This window comes from Hyla sarda, unplaced genomic scaffold (assembly GCF_029499605.1).
Source record: "Hyla sarda isolate aHylSar1 unplaced genomic scaffold, aHylSar1.hap1 scaffold_576, whole genome shotgun sequence".
Lineage (NCBI taxonomy): Eukaryota > Metazoa > Chordata > Amphibia > Anura > Hylidae > Hyla > Hyla sarda.
In genome coordinates, this window is record NW_026610588.1 from 69,179 (window position 1) to 89,415 (window position 20,237).

The 20,237-nt window shown below is 45.1% G+C and overlaps 7 non-coding genes and 1 pseudogene across 7 annotated transcripts; all 8 read left to right on the plus strand.

Annotated features, from left to right (window-relative positions):
• The first annotated feature begins 362 nt into the window (after positions 1-362).
• On the plus strand, positions 363-574 carry LOC130340183 (U2 spliceosomal RNA; annotated as a pseudogene).
• A 2,098-nt stretch (positions 575-2,672) lies between these two features.
• LOC130340214 (U2 spliceosomal RNA) lies at positions 2,673-2,863 on the plus strand. Its single transcript, XR_008880381.1, has one exon. It is a non-coding gene; the product is annotated as a U2 spliceosomal RNA (small nuclear RNA).
• A 2,101-nt stretch (positions 2,864-4,964) lies between these two features.
• LOC130340164 (U2 spliceosomal RNA) lies at positions 4,965-5,155 on the plus strand. Its single transcript, XR_008880346.1, has one exon. It is a non-coding gene; the product is annotated as a U2 spliceosomal RNA (small nuclear RNA).
• A 3,622-nt stretch (positions 5,156-8,777) lies between these two features.
• Positions 8,778-8,963, plus strand: LOC130340180 (U2 spliceosomal RNA). The gene has a single exon (XR_008880359.1). It is a non-coding gene; the product is annotated as a U2 spliceosomal RNA (small nuclear RNA).
• Positions 8,964-11,048: 2,085 nt separating this feature from the next.
• On the plus strand, positions 11,049-11,239 carry LOC130340215 (U2 spliceosomal RNA). The gene has a single exon (XR_008880382.1). It is a non-coding gene; the product is annotated as a U2 spliceosomal RNA (small nuclear RNA).
• Positions 11,240-14,866: 3,627 nt separating this feature from the next.
• LOC130340181 (U2 spliceosomal RNA) lies at positions 14,867-15,052 on the plus strand. The gene has a single exon (XR_008880360.1). It is a non-coding gene; the product is annotated as a U2 spliceosomal RNA (small nuclear RNA).
• Positions 15,053-17,141: 2,089 nt separating this feature from the next.
• LOC130340216 (U2 spliceosomal RNA) lies at positions 17,142-17,332 on the plus strand. The gene has a single exon (XR_008880383.1). It is a non-coding gene; the product is annotated as a U2 spliceosomal RNA (small nuclear RNA).
• A 2,092-nt stretch (positions 17,333-19,424) lies between these two features.
• Positions 19,425-19,615, plus strand: LOC130340219 (U2 spliceosomal RNA). Its single transcript, XR_008880385.1, has one exon. It is a non-coding gene; the product is annotated as a U2 spliceosomal RNA (small nuclear RNA).
• Positions 19,616-20,237: the final 622 nt, after the last annotated feature.

A 20,237-nucleotide genomic window follows, 5' to 3' on the forward strand; every position in this document is an offset into this window, starting at 1 on the left:
TAAATATTGCAGTGGTTTTTTATGGTTGCCTGGAATGCCCAACACGGACTCAAGAGACTATTGCATGGAAGATCATAAACTGTGTGAAGGCAGCTCTGTGGAAGGCCAGGAATATTTTATTGTTCAAGCATGAGGTTTTATCTGTGAAGGACATTTTATCTATCTGTTTTTATGAAATGTACCAGTACTATCTTTTAGACAAGAAGAGATTTCCGCTTTTATCTAGAAAATGGTTTTTAAAAGAATGGAATTCTATCTTGTAAAGCCACCAAGTGCCCATTTTATGTTTTAATATGTTGTAAATATGTTATTTATATGTAACTGTATTTATTGGCATATTTGCACAACTTTGTTAACATTATTTAATTTTTAATAAAGTTGCCCCCGTAAGGGTAGTCAAGTTAAAAAAAAAAAAAAAAAATCTGTTCTTATCAGTTTAATATCTGATACGTCCCCTATCTGGGGACCATATATTAAATGGATTTTTGAGAACGGGGGCCGATTTCGAAGCTTGCTTCCGTCGCCCTATGCATTGACCCGATATGGCAGTATCTTCGGGTACAGTGCACCACCCCCTTACAGGGTTAAAAAGAAAGATTCCTACTTTCATTGCTACCTGCTTGCTGGCTAGCCAGCTAGCCAGCCCTGTGGGCCTTGCTGCTGCTGCAGCCAAAAAACAAAAGGTGGTGCTGCTGCTGCTTCTGCTGCTTCTGCTTCTGCTTGTGTCTGGCCGCTGTTGGAGCGTCCAGGCACAGGACTTCTGCTGCTGCTGACTAAATGGCCTCCTTAATTGGATCATTTGAGTAGCCAGCACACCTGTGCAGGTAGGGCATGACATGATAGGCAGCTGCCTTGATAGCGGGTGGGTGCTGAATGTTCCTAATTGACAAAATAAGATTAATGCTTATGAAGAAATATAAAATCTCATCCCTTCCCCAATATCGCGCCACACCCCTACCCCTTAATTCCCTGGTTGAACTTGATGGACATATGTCTTTTTTCGACCGTACTAACTATGTAACTATGTAACATAACATGGGGGGGGGGGGGGGGTCTCCTGGCTGTTCACACAGGTGTGTCATTGCTGTACATTGACCATGCATTGCTTCTGTGGTATTGCAAAGGCAAAGACAAATGCTTCCAGCCATCCATTGCACTAATGGATTGGTCATCAGCTGGCTGTCTATGTCCCGCATCAATATAGACCAAAGTACAGAGGGTTAGGCTATGCTATTGTGCACCTACCTGATGCATCAGAAGGTGCAAGGCCCTTGCTAAATTCTGTGCACAGACTTTGAGATCTATACTTTAGACTGTATCTAAACCTGCTCCAACATGGACTGACATTCTGGCCTACTTTCAGCCGATGCGACTTGTCTGTCGCTGAACAGTCGCTTTTTATGTATTCAGCACCTATGTATAATGTTGTAAAAATGCTCTAGAAGCTAAAGTCGCAGAAATGTCACACATATTTGGCCTGCAACTTTCTGTGCGACAAATTCAGACAGGAAAAATCAGTATAAATCCTTAGAAAATTATCCCCCAGTGTCTCCATCTGCTGGCGGTATTGAATAAGCATTGCTGCACTGATGGGGTATGCATTAGACGAAAAAAAAGAAGAAAAAGAAGAATAATACGCCCAGAAAAGAGGCGAAAAGGAGAAAAACGTAAAAAAACGTGAAAAAAAGTAAGAAGAAGAGAAGGGAAAAAAAGGTGGAAATGGGTTTAAAAGTGATTTCGGCGGAGAAATATATATATATATATATATATATATATATATATATATATATATATATATACGCGCACACACACACATATATATAAACGTATTCTCCGTTGAGATATTGCAGCCGCTGCTGTGTCCAGGCCCAGGAGCCTTAGCACTGTGCTGTGATGTCACTCAATACCACTGACATCACTAGGTGTAAACAACATCTCTCCTTTGCTGTGTATGTGACTATGGAGCTGTTTGGTGATGTCGTCTATTATGGCCTTCATAGAAGCAACAGGAGATTGTTGCATCCATCTAGAACCCTCAGAACTACAGTGCTATGATGTCACTCACTTCCACAGGCCTTGCAGAGTGTAAACAACAACAACCCAGCTTTGTTGTGTATGTAACCATAGGGATTTGTGATGTCACCTAGAACCTTCACAGCAGCGACAGCTTTATGAGGAGCATCAGCACTGCTCTGCCTGAGCAGAACCATCACCGCCATAGGTTGTCAAATAACCCGGGTTTAACCCACACAGGTAAGTCCAATGGGGTGCAGGCATGTCCTCTATGCTTACAGCTTCCCGTGGGTGTTGGTTTGATACCGTTTGGGGACAGCCAAGGAGGCATCTGCAGGCAACAAAGGTAGGTGTGTGCTTGTGTGTGTGTTTCCTATGCAGATCCTAAGCCCAGTGTCACATGCAAGTAGGAGGAGTAAGAAGGGTTCCTGGCAAATCCGGGTTATGGATTGCATTTAAAAAGGCCCCGTGGGAGTGCAATGGGCCCCTGTCTTGCTGCTTAGCAATAATGGTATGGGTTTAGGTTCTGCTGTGTGTACTGGTGGTTGACTGCCCCCCAGCCCAGAGTGTGCATGGAAAATTGTCTGGCAGCCTCCCTGACAGCAAGCAGTGATAGTGCCCATGAAGGGCACCTTGTTGGGCCCGCCCCTTTCACGGTTATCGCTTCTCGGCCTTTTGGCTAAGATCAAGTGTAGTATCTGTTCTTATCAGTTTAATATCTGATACGTCCCCTATCTGGGGACCATATATTAAATGGATTTTTGAGAACGGGGGCCGATTTCGAAGCTTGCTTCCGTCGCCCTATGCATTGACCCGATATGGCAGTATCTTCGGGTACAGTGCACCACCCCCTTACAGGGTTAAAAAGAAAGATTCCTACTTTCATTGCTACCTGCTTGCTGGCTAGCCAGCTAGCCAGCCCTGTGGGCCTTGCTGCTGCTGCAGCCAAAAAACAAAAGGTGGTGCTGCTGCTGCTTCTGCTGCTTCTGCTTCTGCTTGTGTCTGGCCGCTGTTGGAGCGTCCAGGCACAGGACTTCTGCTGCTGCTGACTAAATGGCCTCCTTAATTGGATCATTTGAGTAGCCAGCACACCTGTGCAGGTAGGGCATGACATGATAGGCAGCTGCCTTGATAGCGGGTGGGTGCTGAATGTTCCTAATTGACAAAATAAGATTAATGCTTATGAAGAAATATAAAATCTCATCCCTTCCCCAATATCGCGCCACACCCCTACCCCTTAATTCCCTGGTTGAACTTGATGGACATATGTCTTTTTTCGACCGTACTAACTATGTAACTATGTAACATAACATGGGGGGGGGGGGGGGGTCTCCTGGCTGTTCACACAGGTGTGTCATTGCTGTACATTGACCATGCATTGCTTCTGTGGTATTGCAAAGGCAAAGACAAATGCTTCCAGCCATCCATTGCACTAATGGATTGGTCATCAGCTGGCTGTCTATGTCCCGCATCAATATAGACCAAAGTACAGAGGGTTAGGCTATGCTATTGTGCACCTACCTGATGCATCAGAAGGTGCGAGGCCCTTGCTAAATTCTGTGCACAGACTTTGAGATCTATACTTTAGACTGTATCTAAACCTGCTCCAACATGGACTGACATTCTGGCCTACTTTCAGCTGATGCGACTTGTCTGTCGCTGAACAGTCGCTTTTTATGTATTCAGCACCTATGTATAATGTTGTAAAAATGCTCTAGAAGCTAAAGTCGCAGAAATGTCACACATATTTGGCCTGCAACTTTCTGTGCGACAAATTCAGACAGGAAAAATCAGTATAAATCCTTAGAAAATTATCCCCCAGTGTCTCCATCTGCTGGCGGTATTGAATAAGCATTGCTGTACGGATGGGGTATGCATTAGACGAAAAAAAAGAAGAAAAAGAAGAATAATACGCCCAGAAAAGAGGCGAAAAGGAGAAAAACGTAAAAAAACGTGAAAAAAAAGTAAGAGGAAGAGAAGGGAAAAAAAGGTGGAAATGGGTTTAAAAGTGATTTCGGCGGAGAAATATATATATATATATATATATATATATATATATATATATATATATATATATACGCGCACACACACACATATATATAAACGTATTCTCCGTTGAGATATTGCAGCCGCTGCTGTGTCCAGGCCCAGGAGCCTTAGCACTGTGCTGTGATGTCACTCAATACCACTGACATCACTAGGTGTAAACAACATCTCTCCTTTGCTGTGTATGTGACTATGGAGCTGTTTGGTGATGTCGTCTATTATGGCCTTCATAGAAGCAACAGGAGATTGTTGCATCCATCTAGAACCCTCAGAACTACAGTGCTATGATGTCACTCACTTCCACAGGCCTTGCAGAGTGTAAACAACAACAACCCAGCTTTGTTGTGTATGTAACCATAGGGATTTGTGATGTCACCTAGAACCTTCACAGCAGCGACAGCTTTATGAGGAGCATCAGCACTGCTCTGCCTGAGCAGAACCATCACCGCCATAGGTTGTCAAATAACCCGGGTTTAACCCACACAGGTAAGTCCAATGGGGTGCAGGCATGTCCTCTATGCTTACAGCTTCCCGTGGGTGTTGGTTTGATACCGTTTGGGGACAGCCAAGGAGGCATCTGCAGGCAACAAAGGTAGGTGTGTGCTTGTGTGTGTGTTTCCTATGCAGATCCTAAGCCCAGTGTCACATGCAAGTAGGAGGAGTAAGAAGGGTTCCTGGCAAATCCGGGTTATGGATTGCATTTAAAAAGGCCCCGTGGGAGTGCAATGGGCCCCTGTCTTGCTGCTTAGCAATAATGGTATGGGTTTAGGTTCTGCTGTGTGTACTGGTGGTTGACTGCCCCCCAGCCCAGAGTGTGCATGGAAAATTGTCTGGCAGCCTCCCTGACAGCAAGCAGTGATAGTGCCCATGAAGGGCACCTTGTTGGGCCCGCCCCTTTCACGGTTATTGCTTCTCGGCCTTTTGGCTAAGATCAAGTGTAGTATCTGTTCTTATCAGTTTAATATCTGATACGTCCCCTATCTGGGGACCATATATTAAATGGATTTTTGAGAACGGGGGCCGATTTCGAAGCTTGCTTCCGTCGCCCTATGCATTGACCCGATATGGCAGTATCTTCGGGTACAGTGCACCACCCCCTTACAGGGTTAAAAAGAAAGATTCCTACTTTCATTGCTACCTGCTTGCTGGCTAGCCAGCTAGCCAGCCCTGTGGGCCTTGCTGCTGCTGCAGCCAAAAAACAAAAGGTGGTGCTGCTGCTGCTGCTTCTGCTTCTGCTTGTGTCTGGCCGCTGTTGGAGCGTCCAGGCACAGGACTTCTGCTGCTGCTGACTAAATGGCCTCCTTAATTGGATCATTTGAGTAGCCAGCACACCTGTGCAGGTAGGGCATGACATGATAGGCAGCTGCCTTGATAGCGGGTGGGTGCTGAATGTTCCTAATTGACAAAATAAGATTAATGCTTATGAAGAAATATAAAATCTCATCCCTTCCCCAATATCGCGCCACACCCCTACCCCTTAATTCCCTGGTTGAACTTGATGGACATATGTCTTTTTTCGACCGTACTAACTATGTAACTATGTAACATAACATGGGGGGGGGGGGTCTCCTGGCTGTTCACACAGGTGTGTCATTGCTGTACATTGACCATGCATTGCTTCTGTGGTATTGCAAAGGCAAAGACAAATGCTTCCAGCCATCCATTGCACTAATGGATTGGTCATCAGCTGGCTGTCTATGTCCCGCATCAATATAGACCAAAGTACAGAGGGTTAGGCTATGCTATTGTGCACCTACCTGATGCATCAGAAGGTGCGAGGCCCTTGCTAAATTCTGTGCACAGACTTTGAGATCTATACTTTAGACTGTATCTAAACCTGCTCCAACATGGACTGACATTCTGGCCTACTTTCAGCCGATGCGACTTGACTGTCGCTGAACAGTCGCTTTTTATGTATTCAGCACCTATGTATAATGTTGTAAAAATGCTCTAGAAGCTAAAGTCGCAGAAATGTCACACATATTTGGCCTGCAACTTTCTGTGCGACAAATTCAGACAGGAAAAATCAGTATAAATCCTTAGAAAATTATCCCCCAGTGTCTCCATCTGCTGGCGGTATTGAATAAGCATTGCTGCACTGATGGGGTATGCATTAGACGAAAAAAAAGAAGAAAAAGAAGAATAATACGCCCAGAAAAGAGGCGAAAAGGAGAAAAACGTAAAAAAACGTGAAAAAAAAGTAAGAGGAAGAGAAGGGAAAAAAAGGTGGAAATGGGTTTAAAAGTGATTTCGGCGGAGAAATATATATATATATATATATATATACGCGCACACACACACATATATATAAACGTATTCTCCGTTGAGATATTGCAGCCGCTGCTGTGTCCAGGCCCAGGAGCCTTAGCACTGTGCTGTGATGTCACTCAATACCACTGACATCACTAGGTGTAAACAACATCTCTCCTTTGCTGTGTATGTGACTATGGAGCTGTTTGGTGATGTCGTCTATTATGGCCTTCATAGAAGCAACAGGAGATTGTTGCATCCATCTAGAACCCTCAGAACTACAGTGCTATGATGTCACTCACTTCCACAGGCCTTGCAGAGTGTAAACAACAACAACCCAGCTTTGTTGTGTATGTAACCATAGGGATTTGTGATGTCACCTAGAACCTTCACAGCAGCGACAGCTTTATGAGGAGCATCAGCACTGCTCTGCCTGAGCAGAACCATCACCGCCATAGGTTGTCAAATAACCCGGGTTTAACCCACACAGGTAAGTCCAATGGGGTGCAGGCATGTCCTCTATGCTTACAGCTTCCCGTGGGTGTTGGTTTGATACCGTTTGGGGACAGCCAAGGAGGCATCTGCAGGCAACAAAGGTAGGTGTGTGCTTGTGTGTGTGTTTCCTATGCAGATCCTAAGCCCAGTGTCACATGCAAGTAGGAGGAGTAAGAAGGGTTCCTGGCAAATCCGGGTTATGGATTGCATTTAAAAAGGCCCCGTGGGAGTGCAATGGGCCCCTGTCTTGCTGCTTAGCAATAATGGTATGGGTTTAGGTTCTGCTGTGTGTACTGGTGGTTGACTGCCCCCCAGCCCAGAGTGTGCATGGAAAATTGTCTGGCAGCCTCCCTGACAGCAAGCAGTGATAGTGCCCATGAAGGGCACCTTGTTGGGCCCGCCCCTTTCACGGTTATCGCTTCTCGGCCTTTTGGCTAAGATCAAGTGTAGTTCTGCTCACTTGGTCTGGCCAGAGGGTGTCTGGGGTACCCGGCTCCTTTGCCTGGGGGGATCGTCCTTCTTAACGGAGGGACTTCACCCCCCTGCTGCTATTAGGGAGCCGGCTTAGTCCCCAGACAACGGGGAGCGATCACCACCACCTACCTGCTTACAGTGGGGGAGGTGTTTATCCTGATGGACATGGCTGGATCAAGTGGAGCATCATCAGAAGGCATCCCTGAGTATGCTAAGCTCAGAAATGGAGTTCGGATTTCCTTATTGGATACCTGCAAGAGAGGAAAAGGATTAGGTTTCGTGGTCGAGGAGATCTTATTCAAGTTGCTGGAAATTAAGAAGGAACAAATCCTGTCTATGCTTGAATTCCCAAGAAATGGACACTACGATGTTATATTGGCTTCTGAAGAGGACTTTAATTTTTTTTGCAGCAAGTACCAGCAAAAGAAGGCCAATCCAGTTTTGGAGGGTGTGGAGGTGACCCCGCATTTTCCGAACCAGGAGAAAATATTGACGGTACGGATGTATAGCCCATATATACTGGAAAAAGACATTGAGACTTTTCTTTCTAGATTCTGTGACAATATTCTGTCAAAGGGAAAAGTCCTGAACCAATATGGCCTATGGACTACAAAATGGAAATTTAAAGTTAAATTTAAAAAGGAACCTGACGGTAAAGTGATTTATCCACCTGGGCGATTCAAAATTGGATCGGTCAATGGTGACTTGTTCTATTCAGGGATGGAGGAATTTTGCCGTAAATGTAAACAATACGGGCACGGGAAAGACCTATGTACTCACTCATGGTGCTATAAGTGCCAGGAGGGAGGTCATGAAGCAGACACCTGCAACAACAACAAAAAAAAGAAGTGTCATCTGTGCGGTGAGGAAGATCACCTGGTAAATGTATGTCCCAAGAAACAAACAACGAAAAAGGAAACAGCAGCTAAAAGGAGTAGGGAAGAAGAAGAAATTGGAGAACCTGAGTTGGAGGAAGTTCCAGCCAGAAAAGTGGCTGAAGAAAAGAAAAAGAAAGAAGAGGTTTATGTACCAATGGAATTTGGAGGTGTTTTGGATGGCATGTTGGAAAATATGCCAAAAAAGGAAAGAAGACCATTTGATATGGATTTAATGGAACTAAGGTCGAAATATGAAAATCGGTACGAGGAAGCTAGAGACAAAGTGTATTTTTCATTTCAAGCTGATATGGACAGATTTTTGGACACTTATAAAGTTCCATCTTGGTTGGGACTTCCGGTAAAAAGACAGATGATAAGAGGAACGATAAACCGTGGAATGATAGATTTCCTAATGGTATATGCCTGGAGAAATGGAATGTCTCTCTGATTAATTACTGGTGAAAGCAATGTTTGTTTGTTATTGTAAATGTGTGTTTTTTTTTTCTGGTTAAATCTTTTTTATTGATTTTATTTTGTGGTCATTAGTGTTAAGAAGAAATAAAAAAATGGGTTACCTGATGATGAGCAACAATCGAGTTCAAATAAGATCTTGGAACTCTGATTGAGTTTCTGAGGGCTAACTTAAAAAAAAAATCTGTTCTTATCAGTTTAATATCTGATACGTCCCCTATCTGGGGACCATATATTAAATGGATTTTTGAGAACGGGGGCCGATTTCGAAGCTTGCTTCCGTCGCCCTATGCATTGACCCGATATGGCAGTATCTTCGGGTACAGTGCACCACCCCCTTACAGGGTTAAAAAGAAAGATTCCTACTTTCATTGCTACCTGCTTGCTGGCTAGCCAGCTAGCCAGCCCTGTGGGCCTTGCTGCTGCTGCAGCCAAAAAACAAAAGGTGGTGCTGCTGCTGCTGCTTCTGCTTCTGCTTGTGTCTGGCCGCTGTTGGAGCGTCCAGGCACAGGACTTCTGCTGCTGCTGACTAAATGGCCTCCTTAATTGGATCATTTCAGTAGCCAGCACACCTGTGCAGGTAGGGCATGACATGATAGGCAGCTGCCTTGATAGCGGGTGGGTGCTGAATGTTCCTAATTGACAAAATAAGATTAATGCTTATGAAGAAATATAAAATCTCATCCCTTCCCCAATATCGCGCCACACCCCTACCCCTTAATTCCCTGGTTGAACTTGATGGACATATGTCTTTTTTCGACCGTACTAACTATGTAACTATGTAACATAACATGGGGGGGGGGGGGGTCTCCTGGCTGTTCACACAGGTGTGTCATTGCTGTACATTGAACATGCATTGCTTCTGTGGTATTGCAAAGGCAAAGACAAATGCTTCCAGCCATCCATTGCACTAATGGATTGGTCATCAGCTGGCTGTCTATGTCCCGCATCAATATAGACCAAAGTACAGAGGGTTAGGCTATGCTATTGTGCACCTACCTGATGCATCAGAAGGTGCGAGGCCCTTGCTAAATTCTGTGCACAGACTTTGAGATCTATACTTTAGACTGTATCTAAACCTGCTCCAACATGGACTGACATTCTGGCCTACTTTCAGCCGATGCGACTTGTCTGTCGCTGAACAGTCGCTTTTTATGTATTCAGCACCTATGTATAATGTTGTAAAAATGCTCTAGAAGCTAAAGTCGCAGAAATGTCACACATATTTGGCCTGCAACTTTCTGTGCGACAAATTCAGACAGGAAAAATCAGTATAAATCCTTAGAAAATTATCCCCCAGTGTCTCCATCTGCTGGCGGTATTGAATAAGCATTGCTGCACTGATGGGGTATGCATTAGACGAAAAAAAAGAAGAAAAAGAAGAATAATACGCCCAGAAAAGAGGCGAAAAGGAGAAAAACGTAAAAAAACGTGAAAAAAAAGTAAGAGGAAGAGAAGGGAAAAAAAGGTGGAAATGGGTTTAAAAGTGATTTCGGCGGAGAAATATATATATATATATATATATATATATATATATATATATATATACGCGCACACACACACATATATATAAACGTATTCTCCGTTGAGATATTGCAGCCGCTGCTGTGTCCAGGCCCAGGAGCCTTAGCACTGTGCTGTGATGTCACTCAATACCACTGACATCACTAGGTGTAAACAACATCTCTCCTTTGCTGTGTATGTGACTATGGAGCTGTTTGGTGATGTCGTCTATTATGGCCTTCATAGAAGCAACAGGAGATTGTTGCATCCATCTAGAACCCTCAGAACTACAGTGCTATGATGTCACTCACTTCCACAGGCCTTGCAGAGTGTAAACAACAACAACCCAGCTTTGTTGTGTATGTAACCATAGGGATTTGTGATGTCACCTAGAACCTTCACAGCAGCGACAGCTTTATGAGGAGCATCAGCACTGCTCTGCCTGAGCAGAACCATCACCGCCATAGGTTGTCAAATAACCCGGGTTTAACCCACACAGGTAAGTCCAATGGGGTGCAGGCATGTCCTCTATGCTTACAGCTTCCCGTGGGTGTTGGTTTGATACCGTTTGGGGACAGCCAAGGAGGCATCTGCAGGCAACAAAGGTAGGTGTGTGCTTGTGTGTGTGTTTCCTATGCAGATCCTAAGCCCAGTGTCACATGCAAGTAGGAGGAGTAAGAAGGGTTCCTGGCAAATCCGGGTTATGGATTGCATTTAAAAAGGCCCCGTGGGAGTGCAATGGGCCCCTGTCTTGCTGCTTAGCAATAATGGTATGGGTTTAGGTTCTGCTGTGTGTACTGGTGGTTGACTGCCCCCCAGCCCAGAGTGTGCATGGAAAATTGTCTGGCAGCCTCCCTGACAGCAAGCAGTGATAGTGCCCATGAAGGGCACCTTGTTGGGCCCGCCCCTTTCACGGTTATCGCTTCTCGGCCTTTTGGCTAAGATCAAGTGTAGTATCTGTTCTTATCAGTTTAATATCTGATACGTCCCCTATCTGGGGACCATATATTAAATGGATTTTTGAGAACGGGGGCCGATTTCGAAGCTTGCTTCCGTCGCCCTATGCATTGACCCGATATGGCAGTATCTTCGGGTACAGTGCACCACCCCCTTACAGGGTTAAAAAGAAAGATTCCTACTTTCATTGCTACCTGCTTGCTGGCTAGCCAGCTAGCCAGCCCTGTGGGCCTTGCTGCTGCTGCAGCCAAAAAACAAAAGGTGGTGCTGCTGCTGCTGCTTCTGCTTCTGCTTGTGTCTGGCCGCTGTTGGAGCGTCCAGGCACAGGACTTCTGCTGCTGCTGACTAAATGGCCTCCTTAATTGGATCATTTGAGTAGCCAGCACACCTGTGCAGGTAGGGCATGACATGATAGGCAGCTGCCTTGATAGCGGGTGGGTGCTGAATGTTCCTAATTGACAAAATAAGATTAATGCTTATGAAGAAATATAAAATCTCATCCCTTCCCCAATATCGCGCCACACCCCTACCCCTTAATTCCCTGGTTGAACTTGATGGACATATGTCTTTTTTCGACCGTACTAACTATGTAACTATGTAACATAACATGGGGGGGGGGGGGGTCTCCTGGCTGTTCACACAGGTGTGTCATTGCTGTACATTGACCATGCATTGCTTCTGTGGTATTGCAAAGGCAAAGACAAATGCTTCCAGCCATCCATTGCACTAATGGATTGGTCATCAGCTGGCTGTCTATGTCCCGCATCAATATAGACCAAAGTACAGAGGGTTAGGCTATGCTATTGTGCACCTACCTGATGCATCAGAAGGTGCGAGGCCCTTGCTAAATTCTGTGCACAGACTTTGAGATCTATACTTTAGACTGTATCTAAACCTGCTCCAACATGGACTGACATTCTGGCCTACTTTCAGCCGATGCGACTTGACTGTCGCTGAACAGTCGCTTTTTATGTATTCAGCACCTATGTATAATGTTGTAAAAATGCTCTAGAAGCTAAAGTCGCAGAAATGTCACACATATTTGGCCTGCAACTTTCTGTGCGACAAATTCAGACAGGAAAAATCAGTATAAATCCTTAGAAAATTATCCCCCAGTGTCTCCATCTGCTGGCGGTATTGAATAAGCATTGCTGCACTGATGGGGTATGCATTAGACGAAAAAAAAGAAGAAAAAGAAGAATAATACGCCCAGAAAAGAGGCGAAAAGGAGAAAAACGTAAAAAAACGTGAAAAAAAAGTAAGAGGAAGAGAAGGGAAAAAAAGGTGGAAATGGGTTTAAAAGTGATTTCGGCGGAGAAATATATATATATATATATATATATATACGCGCACACACACACATATATATAAACGTATTCTCCGTTGAGATATTGCAGCCGCTGCTGTGTCCAGGCCCAGGAGCCTTAGCACTGTGCTGTGATGTCACTCAATACCACTGACATCACTAGGTGTAAACAACATCTCTCCTTTGCTGTGTATGTGACTATGGAGCTGTTTGGTGATGTCGTCTATTATGGCCTTCATAGAAGCAACAGGAGATTGTTGCATCCATCTAGAACCCTCAGAACTACAGTGCTATGATGTCACTCACTTCCACAGGCCTTGCAGAGTGTAAACAACAACAACCCAGCTTTGTTGTGTATGTAACCATAGGGATTTGTGATGTCACCTAGAACCTTCACAGCAGCGACAGCTTTATGAGGAGCATCAGCACTGCTCTGCCTGAGCAGAACCATCACCGCCATAGGTTGTCAAATAACCCGGGTTTAACCCACACAGGTAAGTCCAATGGGGTGCAGGCATGTCCTCTATGCTTACAGCTTCCCGTGGGTGTTGGTTTGATACCGTTTGGGGACAGCCAAGGAGGCATCTGCAGGCAACAAAGGTAGGTGTGTGCTTGTGTGTGTGTTTCCTATGCAGATCCTAAGCCCAGTGTCACATGCAAGTAGGAGGAGTAAGAAGGGTTCCTGGCAAATCCGGGTTATGGATTGCATTTAAAAAGGCCCCGTGGGAGTGCAATGGGCCCCTGTCTTGCTGCTTAGCAATAATGGTATGGGTTTAGGTTCTGCTGTGTGTACTGGTGGTTGACTGCCCCCCAGCCCAGAGTGTGCATGGAAAATTGTCTGGCAGCCTCCCTGACAGCAAGCAGTGATAGTGCCCATGAAGGGCACCTTGTTGGGCCCGCCCCTTTCACGGTTATCGCTTCTCGGCCTTTTGGCTAAGATCAAGTGTAGTTCTGCTCACTTGGTCTGGCCAGAGGGTGTCTGGGGTACCCGGCTCCTTTGCCTGGGGGGATCGTCCTTCTTAACGGAGGGACTTCACCCCCCTGCTGCTATTAGGGAGCCGGCTTAGTCCCCAGACAACGGGGAGCGATCACCACCACCTACCTGCTTACAGTGGGGGAGGTGTTTATCCTGATGGACATGGCTGGATCAAGTGGAGCATCATCAGAAGGCATCCCTGAGTATGCTAAGCTCAGAAATGGAGTTCGGATTTCCTTATTGGATACCTGCAAGAGAGGAAAAGGATTAGGTTTCGTGGTCGAGGAGATCTTATTCAAGTTGCTGGAAATTAAGAAGGAACAAATCCTGTCTATGCTTGAATTCCCAAGAAATGGACACTACGATGTTATATTGGCTTCTGAAGAGGACTTTAATTTTTTTTGCAGCAAGTACCAGCAAAAGAAGGCCAATCCAGTTTTGGAGGGTGTGGAGGTGACCCCGCATTTTCCGAACCAGGAGAAAATATTGACGGTACGGATGTATAGCCCATATATACTGGAAAAAGACATTGAGACTTTTCTTTCTAGATTCTGTGACAATATTCTGTCAAAGGGAAAAGTCCTGAACCAATATGGCCTATGGACTACAAAATGGAAATTTAAAGTTAAATTTAAAAAGGAACCTGACGGTAAAGTGATTTATCCACCTGGGCGATTCAAAATTGGATTGGTCAATGGTGACTTGTTCTATTCAGGGATGGAGGAATTTTGCCGTAAATGTAAACAATACGGGCACGGGAAAGACCTATGTACTCACTCATGGTGCTATAAGTGCCAGGAGGGAGGTCATGAAGCAGACACCTGCAACAACAACAAAAAAAAAGAAGTGTCATCTGTGCGGTGAGGAAGATCACCTGGTAAATGTATGTCCCAAGAAACAAACAACGAAAAAGGAAACAGCAGCTAAAAGGAGTAGGGAAGAAGAAGAAATTGGAGAACCTGAGTTGGAGGAAGTTCCAGCCAGAAAAGTGGCTGAAGAAAAGAAAAAGAAAGAAGAGGTTTATGTACCAATGGAATTTGGAGGTGTTTTGGATGGCATGTTGGAAAATATGCCAAAAAAGGAAAGAAGACCATTTGATATGGATTTAATGGAACTAAGGTCGAAATATGAAAATCGGTACGAGGAAGCTAGAGACAAAGTGTATTTTTCATTTCAAGCTGATATGGACAGATTTTTGGACACTTATAAAGTTCCATCTTGGTTGGGACTTCCGGTAAAAAGACAGATGATAAGAGGAACGATAAACCGTGGAATGATAGATTTCCTAATGGTATATGCCTGGAGAAATGGAATGTCTCTCTGATTAATTACTGGTGAAAGCAATGTTTGTTTGTTATTGTAAATGTGTGTTTTTTTTTTCTGGTTAAATCTTTTTTATTGATTTTATTTTGTGGTCATTAGTGTTAAGAAGAAATAAAAAAATGGGTTACCTGATGATGAGCAACAATCGAGTTCAAATAAGATCTTGGAACTCTGATTGAGTTTCTGAGGGCTAACTTAAAAAAAAAATCTGTTCTTATCAGTTTAATATCTGATACGTCCCCTATCTGGGGACCATATATTAAATGGATTTTTGAGAACGGGGGCCGATTTCGAAGCTTGCTTCCGTCGCCCTATGCATTGACCCGATATGGCAGTATCTTCGGGTACAGTGCACCACCCCCTTACAGGGTTAAAAAGAAAGATTCCTACTTTCATTGCTACCTGCTTGCTGGCTAGCCAGCTAGCCAGCCCTGTGGGCCTTGCTGCTGCTGCAGCCAAAAAACAAAAGGTGGTGCTGCTGCTGCTTCTGCTGCTTCTGCTTCTGCTTGTGTCTGGCCGCTGTTGGAGCGTCCAGGCACAGGACTTCTGCTGCTGCTGACTAAATGGCCTCCTTAATTGGATCATTTGAGTAGCCAGCACACCTGTGCAGGTAGGGCATGACATGATAGGCAGCTGCCTTGATAGCGGGTGGGTGCTGAATGTTCCTAATTGACAAAATAAGATTAATGCTTATGAAGAAATATAAAATCTCATCCCTTCCCCAATATCGCGCCACACCCCTACCCCTTAATTCCCTGGTTGAACTTGATGGACATATGTCTTTTTTCGACCGTACTAACTATGTAACTATGTAACATAACATGGGGGGGGGGGGTCTCCTGGCTGTTCACACAGGTGTGTCATTGCTGTACATTGAACATGCATTGCTTCTGTGGTATTGCAAAGGCAAAGACAAATGCTTCCAGCCATCCATTGCACTAATGGATTGGTCATCAGCTGGCTGTCTATGTCCCGCATCAATATAGACCAAAGTACAGAGGGTTAGGCTATGCTATTGTGCACCTACCTGATGCATCAGAAGGTGCGAGGCCCTTGCTAAATTCTGTGCACAGACTTTGAGATCTATACTTTAGACTGTATCTAAACCTGCTCCAACATGGACTGACATTCTGGCCTACTTTCAGCCGATGCGACTTGTCTGTCGCTGAACAGTCGCTTTTTATGTATTCAGCACCTATGTATAATGTTGTAAAAATGCTCTAGAAGCTAAAGTCGCAGAAATGTCACACATATTTGGCCTGCAACTTTCTGTGCGACAAATTCAGACAGGAAAAATCAGTATAAATCCTTAGAAAATTATCCCCCAGTGTCTCCATCTGCTGGCGGTATTGAATAAGCATTGCTGCACTGATGGGGTATGCATTAGACGAAAAAAAAGAAGAAAAAGAAGAATAATACGCCCAGAAAAGAGGCGAAAAGGAGAAAAACGTAAAAAAACGTGAAAAAAAAGTAAGAGGAAGAGAAGGGAAAAAAAGGTGGAAATGGGTTTAAAAGTGATTTCGGCGGAGAAATATATATATATATATATATATATATATATATATATATATATATACGCGCACACACACACATATATATAAACGTATTCTCCGTTGAGATATTGCAGCCGCTGCTGTGTCCAGGCCCAGGAGCCTTAGCACTGTGCTGTGATGTCACTCAATACCACTGACATCACTAGGTGTAAACAACATCTCTCCTTTGCTGTGTATGTGACTATGGAGCTGTTTGGTGATGTCGTCTATTATGGCCTTCATAGAAGCAACAGGAGATTGTTGCATCCATCTAGAACCCTCAGAACTACAGTGCTATGATGTCACTCACTTCCACAGGCCTTGCAGAGTGTAAACAACAACAACCCAGCTTTGTTGTGTATGTAACCATAGGGATTTGTGATGTCACCTAGAACCTTCACAGCAGCGACAGCTTTATGAGGAGCATCAGCACTGCTCTGCCTGAGCAGAACCATCACCGCCATAGGTTGTCAAATAACCCGGGTTTAACCCACACAGGTAAGTCCAATGGGGTGCAGGCATGTCCTCTATGCTTACAGCTTCCCGTGGGTGTTGGTTTGATACCGTTTGGGGACAGCCAAGGAGGCATCTGCAGGCAACAAAGGTAGGTGTGTGCTTGTGTGTGTGTTTCCTATGCAGATCCTAAGCCCAGTGTCACATGCAAGTAGGAGGAGTAAGAAGGGTTCCTGGCAAATCCGGGTTATGGATTGCATTTAAAAAGGCCCCGTGGGAGTGCAATGGGCCCCTGTCTTGCTGCTTAGCAATAATGGTATGGGTTTAGGTTCTGCTGTGTGTACTGGTGGTTGACTGCCCCCCAGCCCAGAGTGTGCATGGAAAATTGTCTGGCAGCCTCCCTGACAGCAAGCAGTGATAGTGCCCATGAAGGGCACCTTGTTGGGCCCGCCCCTTTCACGGTTATCGCTTCTCGGCCTTTTGGCTAAGATCAAGTGTAGTATCTGTTCTTATCAGTTTAATATCTGATACGTCCCCTATCTGGGGACCATATATTAAATGGATTTTTGAGAACGGGGGCCGATTTCGAAGCTTGCTTCCGTCGCCCTATGCATTGACCCGATATGGCAGTATCTTCGGGTACAGTGCACCACCCCCTTACAGGGTTAAAAAGAAAGATTCCTACTTTCATTGCTACCTGCTTGCTGGCTAGCCAGCTAGCCAGCCCTGTGGGCCTTGCTGCTGCTGCAGCCAAAAAACAAAAGGTGGTGCTGCTGCTGCTTCTGCTGCTTCTGCTTCTGCTTGTGTCTGGCCGCTGTTGGAGCGTCCAGGCACAGGACTTCTGCTGCTGCTGACTAAATGGCCTCCTTAATTGGATCATTTGAGTAGCCAGCACACCTGTGCAGGTAGGGCATGACATGATAGGCAGCTGCCTTGATAGCGGGTGGGTGCTGAATGTTCCTAATTGACAAAATAAGATTAATGCTTATGAAGAAATATAAAATCTCATCCCTTCCCCAATATCGCGCCACACCCCTACCCCTTAATTCCCTGGTTGAACTTGATGGACATATGTCTTTTTTCGACCGTACTAACTATGTAACTATGTAACATAACATGGGGGGGGGGGGGGGGGTCTCCTGGCTGTTCACACAGGTGTGTCATTGCTGTACATTGACCATGCATTGCTTCTGTGGTATTGCAAAGGCAAAGACAAATGCTTCCAGCCATCCATTGCACTAATGGATTGGTCATCAGCTGGCTGTCTATGTCCCGCATCAATATAGACCAAAGTACAGAGGGTTAGGCTATGCTATTGTGCACCTACCTGATGCATCAGAAGGTGCGAGGCCCTTGCTAAATTCTGTGCACAGACTTTGAGATCTATACTTTAGACTGTATCTAAACCTGCTCCAACATGGACTGACATTCTGGCCTACTTTCAGCCGATGCGACTTGTCTGTCGCTGAACAGTCGCTTTTTATGTATTCAGCACCTATGTATAATGTTGTAAAAATGCTCTAGAAGCTAAAGTCGCAGAAATGTCACACATATTTGGCCTGCAACTTTCTGTGCGACAAATTCAGACAGGAAAAATCAGTATAAATCCTTAGAAAATTATCCCCCAGTGTCTCCATCTGCTGGCGGTATTGAATAAGCATTGCTGCACTGATGGGGTATGCATTAGACGAAAAAAAAGAAGAAAAAGAAGAATAATACGCCCAGAAAAGAGGCGAAAAGGAGAAAAACGTAAAAAAACGTGAAAAAAAAGTAAGAGGAAGAGAAGGGAAAAAAAGGTGGAAATGGGTTTAAAAGTGATTTCGGCGGAGAAATATATATATATATATATATATATATATATATATATATATACGCGCACACACACACATATATATATAAACGTATTCTCCGTTGAGATATTGCAGCCGCTGCTGTGTCCAGGCCCAGGAGCCTTAGCACTGTGCTGTGATGTCACTCAATACCACTGACATCACTAGGTGTAAACAACATCTCTCCTTTGCTGTGTATGTGACTATGGAGCTGTTTGGTGATGTCGTCTATTATGGCCTTCATAGAAGCAACAGGAGATTGTTGCATCCATCTAGAACCCTCAGAACTACAGTGCTATGATGTCACTCACTTCCACAGGCCTTGCAGAGTGTAAACAACAACAACCCAGCTTTGTTGTGTATGTAACCATAGGGATTTGTGATGTCACCTAGAACCTTCACAGCAGCGACAGCTTTATGAGGAGCATCAGCACTGCTCTGCCTGAGCAGAACCATCACCGCCATAGGTTGTCAAATAACCCGGGTTTAACCCACACAGGTAAGTCCAATGGGGTGCAGGCATGTCCTCTATGCTTACAGCTTCCCGTGGGTGTTGGTTTGATACCGTTTGGGGACAGCCAAGGAGGCATCTGCAGGCAACAAAGGTAGGTGTGTGCTTGTGTGTGTGTTTCCTATGCAGATCCTAAGCCCAGTGTCACATGCAAGTAGGAGGAGTAAGAAGGGTTCCTGGCAAATCCGGGTTATGGATTGCATTTAAAAAGGCCCCGTGGGAGTGCAATGGGCCCCTGTCTTGCTGCTTAGCAATAATGGTATGGGTTTAGGTTCTGCTGTGTGTACTGGTGGTTGACTGCCCCCCAGCCCAGAGTGTGCATGGAAAATTGTCTGGCAGCCTCCCTGACAGCAAGCAGTGATAGTGCCCATGAAGGGCACCTTGTTGGGCCCGCCCCTTTCACGGTTATCGCTTCTCGGCCTTTTGGCTAAGATCAAGTGTAGTATCTGTTCTTATCAGTTTAATATCTGATACGTCCCCTATCTGGGGACCATATATTAAATGGATTTTTGAGAACGGGGGCCGATTTCGAAGCTTGCTTCCGTCGCCCTATGCATTGACCCGATATGGCAGTATCTTCGGGTACAGTGCACCACCCCCTTACAGGGTTAAAAAGAAAGATTCCTACTTTCATTGCTACCTGCTTGCTGGCTAGCCAGCTAGCCAGCCCTGTGGGCCTTGCTGCTGCTGCAGCCAAAAAACAAAAGGTGGTGCTGCTGCTGCTTCTGCTGCTTCTGCTTCTGCTTGTGTCTGGCCGCTGTTGGAGCGTCCAGGCACAGGACTTCTGCTGCTGCTGACTAAATGGCCTCCTTAATTGGATCATTTGAGTAGCCAGCACACCTGTGCAGGTAGGGCATGACATGATAGGCAGCTGCCTTGATAGCGGGTGGGTGCTGAATGTTCCTAATTGACAAAATAAGATTAATGCTTATGAAGAAATATAAAATCTCATCCCTTCCCCAATATCGCGCCACACCCCTACCCCTTAATTCCCTGGTTGAACTTGATGGACATATGTCTTTTTTCGACCGTACTAACTATGTAACTATGTAACATAACATGGGGGGGGGGGGGGTCTCCTGGCTGTTCACACAGGTGTGTCATTGCTGTACATTGACCATGCATTGCTTCTGTGGTATTGCAAAGGCAAAGACAAATGCTTCCAGCCATCCATTGCACTAATGGATTGGTCATCAGCTGGCTGTCTATGTCCCGCATCA